Source organism: Heliangelus exortis, chromosome 6, assembly GCF_036169615.1.
Source record: "Heliangelus exortis chromosome 6, bHelExo1.hap1, whole genome shotgun sequence".
Taxonomy (NCBI): Eukaryota; Metazoa; Chordata; class Aves; order Apodiformes; family Trochilidae; genus Heliangelus; species Heliangelus exortis.
Genome location: NC_092427.1, coordinates 25430118 through 25438482, shown reverse-complemented (window position 1 = coordinate 25438482; position 8365 = coordinate 25430118). Strand labels below are relative to the sequence as shown.

At 35.9% G+C, this 8365-nt stretch overlaps 1 long non-coding RNA gene across 1 annotated transcript; it reads right to left on the bottom strand.

Moving 5' to 3' along the window:
• Positions 1–486: 486 nt before the first annotated feature.
• LOC139797278 (uncharacterized) lies at positions 487–1693 on the bottom strand. Its single transcript, XR_011726387.1, has 2 exons — positions 1580–1693; positions 487–1394 (listed from the first exon to the last, which is right to left on the bottom strand). It is a non-coding gene; the product is annotated as an uncharacterized lncRNA (long non-coding RNA).
• Positions 1694–8365: the final 6672 nt, after the last annotated feature.

The window sequence follows — 8365 nt, the reverse complement described above, 5'->3', positions numbered from 1 at the left end:
AACATTATTCTAAGTTTGTAAAATGCTTATCACTGGTGTCTGATCTCAAGTGGATAAAAAAAACCAATCACCCATTTCTTACTGAACGATATAATAAAGTCAATTTGCTAAAAGAGGCCCACATTCTGCAAGATCCCATGAACATGAACACAGTTTTGATTAATGAACCTATGTCATGAACTGCCATCTCCTTTATATTCCCATTGCCACTATCATTATTACAATTCATATACTACTTTTATGTGTGTGAACATATGTGTGCTGTGTTTGCTCATCTAGCTAGGCACAGCATGCTGTATGCTGAATATTTCTCTAGGGAGGTAAATTGTCAAATGCAGAAAAAGTTCACAACATAGTTAAGAAGTTAAGTATTTTTTCTATCTCATTATATATTCCTTGTACCACACCCCCTTCTTAACTGGAAGATATTGTTTGTGTGGAGACAGAAATTATGATTGCATTTCAGCAACTGAGGGAATAAATCATATATCCACATACTGATTTATTTTAATTTCAGGAATGATTTTTTGCTACATAAATATTTACTTGAATATAAAGAGTAATAGGAAAGTGAAGCAAAGGAAACACTCAGGTGCTGTGGGTAATGCACCACTTATTAGAAGGACAGAAAAGTGTGTCTTGAAAAGCAGGGGCTATGAAGATTTGGAAGCCATGACTGAAAAGCAGGTGGAAAAGAAGTCTCAATGTGACAGAAAAAGACCTAGTGTGATTCTTCCAGATTTAGATGGAAATACTGAGAATAATGTGGGGAATGATAGCAATGGTCATACACGTGACACCAAGTCTGTTTCTGAGGTAAGGTGTTCAATGTGGTATGTACCTAGACTTTGGAAGTATGTTGACATTTCAGAAAACCTCTGAGAAAAAAAGAAAATATAAATTAAAAAACCCAAACTCTAGGAAGTAGGAATCTACCTTTCCAAAAAAATTTGGAATAAACTCAATCTATTTAGTTCATTCATAGTTAACTAAGAGATAGCTTGACCGTGGCTGATAATTGATAATTTTCAACTGCAGATGAAGATGAACTTATAATACAGATAAGCTGGTGACACAATCATAGGAAAATCTAATGACTGAAAAAAGGACAGTGAAGCTGAGAGTGAGCCGAGTGTCAAGGGTACTTAAACACTGGAACTGTTTCCATGTGGCAAATTCATCTTCATCTGAAGATTTTATATCAGTCTTAATGTCATTCTGAAGAACCAGGCTACCTCACCAGAAACTGAAAGGCTTGATACACAGATGAATTTTTACTGCCTGTTTTATCCAGGAGGCCAGGTGGTATCACACCAATGCAGTGTTGATGTAGGATTAAGAGCAGCTAATGATCATTCCTGATAGAAGTGAGCTCCTAGAGCACGAGTTGGTGCCTGTTTTTCAAAATTAAAAAAGATTTTGAGGATGTTTATTGGCTTGTGTGAATGAACTGTTGGTCAGTTTTAGACCATAAGGTTTCCTTTGCAATCAGGAACAATGGGAGATGTAATCTATTTTTAATGTCAGTGGGGAAGTCCATAGGCAGGAGCCAATGTGTCCATGAAGTACACCACATTACCTTGATCACTAAATTCTTCTCACAGAATCACAGATTTCATCTGTCCCAGCTGGTTTTCTTGTTTGGCCAGAGTTTCTTCAGAATCTTCATCTGCAAAAGCTACTTCAGTACGCTAAGCTTCTGATAAATGGAAACAAAATGAGGAACAGTCATTGTGGAAGTGCACATTATGAATACATTTCTGTGTTGATTAGAGCTCAGGGCTGCATTCCCTGAGCAGTCATTTCCTTGGAGATCAGGGTTGTCAGTGAAACTTACGTTTCTATCACGGCTTGAACCAAAGGTTCACCCATCCTACAGGTCTGTCTCTGACAGTTGTTTGCAGCAGATGCCTGGCATACATTGTGTGATTTGTCACACGGAATGGCCACGGAGATTGCAGCTGGGTTGCTGTATTTCATAGTCAGTAGTGGATTTATACTTTACAAAATTGTCTCACTGTCTATTTTAAGTGCACCATCTCCTTAGTTCAGTGTCTGCTGCCTATGTGATCAAGCTCTGCTTGCTTCACAATATCATTGATTACTGTTGCATCTCCTTCAGTCATCTTATAAGGCAATTTTTAGTTACTTAGGGATTTCCAATCTCTTCATTTATTTTTTGCATGGAACTGCTCCAGGTCTGGTCATCCTGTTGTACTTCCTTGATTTTTTTCCTAGTTGTGCTGTAGCTGTTACATTCTGATCAGAACAATAAGTTGTATACAGGGTATGAGCACATCAGAGATTTAATAGTTCAGTGTTTTCTCTTAAAGTTCTTCCCAAATTATTCTTGACAGTGTTTGCTTTATGACAACTGAGGAATATCAAGCTTATGGTTTTATAAAGTAACCCAATCTGAGATTTCTTTCCTGAGAGACAGTAATTTGCTTACAGATGATTTCTCCACACTCATCTTTTTACCATGTTTGACAGGAATTTCAGCTACTATTTTATTTCCCACACAGTTATCATGAAAATCTTATGCAATTTCTACTTATGGCTTTACATTTGATTACCCTCAATAATTTTATATCTTCAAACTTTGTTCTTTGATAAAATATATACTTCTCCATCTTAGCGTTTCATTCAAAAAATGAGAAAAAGAAATATAAATATATATTTATGTATATAAAAAATAGAAATTTGTACATCTAAACAGAATTTAATCTGTTACATTTCCTCTTCTAATTTCTCTCAGATTTTTCCTGGTTTGTATTACAAGAAAGTTTCAAACTGGAGAAAATTAGTGACAGATTATTAACATTTCTTTAATCACAAATTCTGAGCACTGGCAACACTATTTCTAAGGTATATGCCATCTGAATAACAAATCCTACCTTTATTGGCTGTCTCATTTTGTTCTCCTTCATATTTCACATTTATGATATGTTCAGACATAACCCTGTTTTGTTAAGTAGGAATCTGTGTGGTCTTTGATGTAAGACATAATTTATTTGACAAGGAAATATGAGACAGTGCCCTGAATCTGCATTTAATTGATGGATTGAGAATTTCTAGCATTGCAACAAGACAGATTTTCATCCAGCATGTCATGGAAGGACCATTCTCTTAATCTGTTCTCCTGTGAGTTAAAATACATATATATATGTATTTTTGAGGAGTAATTTTAAAAACTCTTTATTGAATGTAGGTAGCAGGGTTTTCATACACATCTGACATCCAGATACTAAAAGTGACTGATGCTATTATCTGTTCATAAGGATGTTTTTATATCTGTGATAAGTCAGTGCTCCATCCTGACAAGTTTTCAGTAAATGTCTCTAACATTGCAAATGCAGACAATGCAAATGGTATCCAGTGTTAAGGCTGGATATATATATAACCCTGTTTCATCCATTCAAACTTGATGTGAGTTTGTTCTTGTAATTCAACTTTCTACCATTTAATAATCACCAGCTCTGTTAAAAATATTCATTTCTAATTCATTATTTTCCCACAGGGTTTTACATTTATTTTAACATTTACTTATAAACATTTGCTTATTAATTCCAATACAATCCCTTGCTACTGGTTGTTCCTGTGACACTTTCACATTGAACACAAGGACACAATTTTTGGTCACCTTTTTTTCTGCCAGGATTTCTGCTTCTTAAGTAATGCATTACGAAGTTATTTTGGACCTATATGGATGCTGGCAAGTAACCAGGTCCCCGAACAGGATGTTTACAGTATGCCTTTGTCTACTTTTTCTCTTAACAGAAGAAGTTTTATGCGTGGCTGTTAAATGAATACTACTATTTTGTCTAAACTTCTCTCACAGATGTCAATACAAATGTTGCTATCAACCTTAGCAGCACCAGGATGTGGATAAAATATGAAACCCTAATTGCTGGCAAAGCACCTGATCCTCCACCACTGAACTGAGTTGTAATTTTGCCATTCATATTGTTAGAAAGTGGATTGAAGTCTAATATCTTTAAGCTGATTCCCTCTTCGTTTCACAGAAACAATAAAACAGGATTGTAGACAATGTATGAAATTTTGCTTTTTCCCATATCATTGTAACTTCAGAAAACTCTGCAAAGCAGCCTATAGACAGCCTGGCATCAGTAAAATTAAAATGAGGATCCAGAAACATATTTTTCCTCAAATTATCAAGATACTTGTGTGTTTATGTATATATTATTTCATGAGTCCTTTAAAACTATATATCAGAAGATAATAAATGAATTTTTTCCATTCAGGGCAAAAAAATATAGTTTTACAGATGTTTTTCATCAAAATTAAATTAGAAATTAGATAAGTGCTGGGATTTGTTTTTGAGAAAGGACTAAGAAATTGCAGCTGCTGATTTTTTTGTACAACAGGAAAGTAAGCAAATAAATCCTTAGTAATACAAAAAATGTAACAGTTAAATTATCAGCGGTTGCTGTCTTGATGCTTTAAACACCTTCTTACCTTTTGGTGTCTGTATATAGGGGCTGAGGGGGAAAAAAAGAGGAATACTAAAAGTCCAGGTGTTTATAAAATTTGTTCAGAAACCTATAGCCACTGAATGTTCAGATTTTACTGTTTACACTTTACGCAGGCAGGCATCATGGCAGCTGAATTAGAAAAGAGGGACTAAACAGCATTTTAACATTCAAGTATTCTACTGATTATTGACTTCTTACTTATTTCTCTCCCAATTCAGTTAAATTGGGAGAGCTTTCCTTCAGGATTTTCATGTGACACTTGTAATCTGTAGTTGCTTCCCTCATAATTTATTTTTCTTCATTATCACTAGTTTAATTAGGTACCTTTGATTTTTCCTAGGTAACCCTATGGATCAGCACATGCTCCTTTCCCCCTTCCATCCCTCTACACGTCCAGCAGTAGGATGGGCTGTGGGGGTGTTGTTTGTTTTTGGGTTTTTTTGTTTTCCTTCTCCCCTCTTCCCCAAGAGTACAATTTTAACTGAATTTAGACCAAGTTTTGTGTCCAGCACTTTGCCTTATTTATGAATGTGAACCAACAAACCTATTCCTCAGAGAGTGCCCCATAACAACAGCAGTCTATAAGAGAATGGATACAACCACATCAGTGGCATTACAGCAGTGGAGAATCATCACTGATAATCGACATCAGAAGATTCTTACTGCCTAGCTAAATCCTTAACAAAACAAAGGCAATCATGCTAACATCAGTATCAAGACTGCACTTGTAAAAACTTTGTGAAAAGGGAATTTTATATTTTCATGACATCTTACAGAGCCCTCAGGGACCAGACCAGTGACTTGGAAAGCCTGTCATCTTTTTCCTGTGCAAGGATTGCAAAAATTAGACTGCATATTCCAAAATTAAAATAAAAATAAAGGTGAGGTAATAAACAGCAATAGCCTCCTTCAGCTATAACAACCTCTGTCTTGTTTTTACTTTGCCTGAAAATTCATGCCATAAAATAATTGGCATTTTTCATCATTATGTCTTTATATCTTTCATAAGAGAACCACTCTCCTTGTTATCTTTATTCACTGCTGTAAAAAAAATATATAATGTCCCTTCATAAAACAATGCCTTTTCTAAAGCTTTCATTTTAGAGCTAGCATTAGGCCGTGATGAATTGCTGAATGGTTGATTTCCTGACACTCTTTCTTACTAACCTTTCCTGACAGCTTCTGGATTGCTCTACCTGGTAATTTGCACTATAATAATGGCTACAGTGAGATGTCTCCTAACTATTTCCTTTATTTTTAACAAGATTCTTAACACCCTCTGTAGGTGACAAAATGCAATTACATACATGAAGTGTCCCCCCGAGGATGGTTGCTCACAGATGCCACCAGTACTTTAGTAGTGCAACTGTTAAACGAAATGAAAACAAAGAATTCGATTCTCTAAACATCCAGTTCAAATAAAAATTTTAATTAAAAGTTATGAAAGCATTCTATTGATTAACAATCTTAGTCATTAAATAGTGTAGTTGACTTTTTTTTTTTTTTTTTATGCTGGATTTGCTCTTCCTTGGAGATCTCTAATTGTTGTATGGCTTTACATTTATTGATAACTCTGTTTGATGAATACAGATGCCACCTTTTATGGTGGTCGTTGACAGAGTAATCATATTGTGAGAAACACGAGGCTTATGTAGTAACAGCTGTTGCAGTTATATTTGCTGATATCCATTGGGAAAACGTGTTTGCTGCTGTCATGGGTACACAATAAATGGAAGGTGCAATAAAGCACAAGCTAACATTTTGAAAATCCTTACAACTCTAGGAACTTTATTGCAGATTACAAGCACTTTGATCTCTGTCCAGTACTTAAGTCTTAATTATCAGACTAATTGCACAGACTATGTTCATTTTCAGTGGTAATCCTTTTGTGATTAGCTTCTGTGTTCAATAACTGACTTATCCTTTAATTAAAAGGACTATTAACCTTAAGGCTGCTGCTGTGGCTTGGGATTAAACCTATAAAGAGTTAATATTTAATATAATTGTAAAAGCCTTTGGTGAAAGGTATAGAATGAAAATATAGTGATTCTGTCCCTTACCGTTAACTTTCTTTAAGAGATAGCTTGTTAGATATCAGTATAATGCATTTTACTTTGACATACTACTATCTTAAATCCATTAAGGACACAGAAGAATATGTATGCACTTTGAGCCCTTCTCTCAACTGCAAGCAGGGAATATTTGTACTGGATATTTCCTAAGTATTTCTATGCAGTCATGATCCATGGTTGATCTGCAACATACAAAAAAAACCCCAACATCCAAAAAACCCCCTAAACCCCACAACCAAAATACCAAACGAGAGCGAGCATATAAAGTCCTGCTTTTTTTTCCCCAGGATTAAATATTTTTGTATTGAAGGACTGAGCAGTTCCCTTTTTGCTTATCTGGTGGTGATGAATATATTTAGGAAATGGGAAATGCTATGTGAAGTTATGTGCTGCAGAGGAAAAGATTCTGTAGTTTTGCCCAGGGCCACTGCAATCCAGCTGTCTGAAAGACTACAAAGCAAATCCAGAGTCATCAATGCCCAAGTGTGTGGACTCTGCCAAAAAGCCAGATGCTGCTATGGGAAGCATTATTTATCTTTTCTAGTATGGCATCTGGGTCCTGCTATGAGCAGCCATGCCTGATGTCTGTGACTTAAGGTTCTACTGCTGCATTACTAACAACTTTTTTTTTGTAAAATATATATGTAAAAGGTCCTGTCTACCCCTTCCTCCCCCTCTCCCCCCATTAAGTAATTTAAATTGTTACAAAAGCAAGCCAGGTGCAAAGTCCTAAAATCTACTCTCCTCAGCAGCCTCACTGACTCTTGAGGTGCTGTGGTATCTGTTGCTGACTCCGTAAATATTTTCCTCTTTCTTCTGACTGTGGTGAAGGAACTTGATTAAATTAGACTTCTTAGAGACAATATTCTTCACTGAAATTGTTTATTTTCTCTAAAGTTTATCTGGAGTTAAGACAACTACTGGTTACTTGCTGATAATGAAGGCTAGTAACTATTAACCAGCCACTCAAAAGATTTAACAAATTAAAGAGGAGAGTTTATTATTTTGTACCCATATTTATGGCAGCAACAATACCCCTAATCTTTGTGATTATTATTGTTATTATTATTATTGTTATTACACTTCCAAAGGAAAAAAAGTCCTTCTTTTAACATGCAGCATTTTAGGAAATAGTGTAAAGTAGCACTGCCTTTGTACAAGAGTTTCCTCTAATATGTTACTTTCTTTTATTACTCAGATTATATATATAGTGAGTGTGACCCAGTCACACTCTTCCCTGAATGGAGTGGAGATAAAAGCAGCATTTTATCTGAAATCAATATAAGTGACTTGTGGCCTGTGATGGGAGTGTCTGGCTCCAGAATTATTATCTAGTGTTAAGTGCTGACAATGCAATAGGATTTCTACAAGACATGAACACAGTGAAGGATCTCCCAAAGCCAAATGCCACCTCGGGAAGTGGGTCTGGTCAGGCTGCCTCTCCGGGCTGTGACAGGAAGAGACTCACACCCACACTTTTCTGAAGACAGATGAGCAGAAATGGAAGCACCTCCTGATGGATACAGAATGAAAGGCTGAAGTGCTCTGCATTGACATTTCCACGTTATAGTCTAAGCACTGTAGCCAACAGCAAATTCGACTGAGTTCAGAAAGTTGAGAATGGACCTGGGATTTTTACTCATTTTCCAAAAGTTGCTGGCTTTCATATACAGGGTGTTAGGTATTACTTTGCATTTAACTACAGCACTCTGTTGTTCCTGTTTGGTCTTAGTCTTGTTTGACTGTTGATGTTCATTGTTGTTTGCATTGCCACAGCTAGTTAATTCTTAGCTGCCT